Consider the following 2,041-nt stretch of genomic DNA (forward strand, 5'->3'; position numbering starts at 1 on the left):
AAAAAAAAAAAAAAAAAAGAGAGGGAGAGAGGGAGAGAGACTCATGCATTCTTCAGTACATGAGTTGCATTTTTTAACTTCAGAATTTCTGCTTGACTTTTTAAAATTATTTTGATCCCTTTGTTAAATGTATCTGATAGAATTCCGAATGCCTTCTCTGTGTTCTCATGAATTTCTTTGAGTTTCCTCAAAACAGCTATTTTGAATTTACTGTCTGAAAGGTCACATATCTTTCTCCAGGAGTGGTATCTGGTGCTTTGTTTAGGTCGGTTGGCAAGGTCATGTTTTCCTGGACGGTTTTGATGCTCGTTGATGTTTGTTGGTGTCTGGACATTGAAGACTTAGGTATTTATTGTAGTCTTTGCAGTCTGGGCTTGTTTGTACCTGTCCTTCTTAGAAAGACTTTCCAAGTATTCAAAAGGATTTGGGTGTTGTGATCCAAGCTGTGTGAGCAATAGGGAACAGCCCAAGCCCAGCTATGCTGTAGTTCTTGCAGACTCATAGAGGTACTTCTTTGGTGGTTTTGGATAAGATCAGAAGAATTGTCTGGATTAGCAGGCAAAGACCCTTATTCTCTTCCCTTACTTTCTCCCAAATAAATAGTCTCTCTCTCTCTCTCTCTCTCTCTCTCTCTCTCTCTTTCTCCCTCTCTCTCTCTCTCTCTCCTCTCTCTCCTAAGCTGCCTGGTCCTGGTCCCGGTACTGAGGGACGGGTGATACAAGCACTCCCATGACTGGGACTGGACTGGGTCAGATTTAAAGCCAACACAGCTCTGGGTCTTGCCCAAGGCCTGCTGTAACCGCTGCCTGGCTACCACCTATGATCACTCAAGTCCCTACAGCTCTATGATTAGCAGGTGGTGAAGCCAGCCAGGCTGTGTCCTTCCCTTCAGGGTGGTGAGTTCTCCTGGGCCCCAAGGGGGTCCAGAGATGCCATCTGGGAGCTAGGGACAGGAGTCAAAAACCTTAGAAGTCTACCTGGTTTTCTCTGTGGCTGAGGCAGCCCTCAAACCACAAGCCACAGTCCTTCGCGCTCTTCCCTCCCCTTTCCACAGGCAGATGAGCCTCACGCCATGGCCACCACCACAGGTCCGTGGGGAGCACTGGCAGGCTACTGCTGAAGTTCACTTAATTTCCCATTTGCCCCGAGAATACCTGCTGGAGCACTTGCAGCTGCAGCGTTTACACTGAGATAACTTTGTCACAAATTATCTCCCTTTTATTATTATTTTCACGTTGTTCTAGTATATTGACTTTGAAAACAAAAGACATTATTCTATTTAGAACATTCTGGTTTTAGTCACGATACTTCCATTTACAAAATACAATAATTCTTGATCACTGAAAATGTCAAATCCTAGAAAACATAGCATTCCTACACTTGATGTTAACATCATTCTAGAACAGTTTTTGGCCAAAGATTCATTTAATGAATCCGATTTTCCTGAAATAGATTATTCTAATGATTCAGATGATTCTGATGATGTTAGTTCTGTTTAGAAATAACTCCAAGAACAGTTTTTATATTTTATTTTCACGTTGAAAATCAGTCAGATTCGCTTTAGCCTCAAAGAGCGTGTTTGTGTAAAATTAAACGAGTGCTGGCAGTGAGCTGCACGTTTTTGCTTTTCCTTAAATGAGAAAAGGGTTAAGGCCCAAGAGCTCTTCAGTCAGCTCATGTTGGATGCTGTCAGGCCGAGGTCTCTCCTCCCAGGGCAGCAGCCTCCCCTCTGGCTCAGAGCAGGCCCAGAAATGCCATCCAAGAGCCAAGGTCTGGAATCGAGGACCCCAAGGGCCTGCTTGGTGTTCTACCCCACTGCGGATAGGCTGGTGCCTAAGGTGCAAGAAAAAATCTCCCTTACTTTTCCCTCTGCTTTTTTCAAAATGGAGTCTCTCACCACAGCCAACACAATTGGGATCATGTTGAGTCACACTGAAGTCACATCTCAGTGTCTCACCCAAGGTCCACAGTGTACTACCTGGGTATTGCTGCTGGTTATTCAGGGCCCAAGGGCTCTTTTTTTTTTTTTTTTTTGAGACGG

The 2,041-nt window shown here is 44.4% G+C and overlaps 1 pseudogene; it reads left to right on the plus strand.

The window, feature by feature from the left end:
• The window catches only part of LOC105544389, a 43,546-nt pseudogene that overhangs the window by 18,300 nt on the left and 23,205 nt on the right, over nucleotides 1-2,041 (plus strand).

Source organism: Mandrillus leucophaeus, unplaced genomic scaffold, assembly GCF_000951045.1.
Source record: "Mandrillus leucophaeus isolate KB7577 unplaced genomic scaffold, Mleu.le_1.0 Scaffold3, whole genome shotgun sequence".
Taxonomy (NCBI): Eukaryota; Metazoa; Chordata; class Mammalia; order Primates; family Cercopithecidae; genus Mandrillus; species Mandrillus leucophaeus.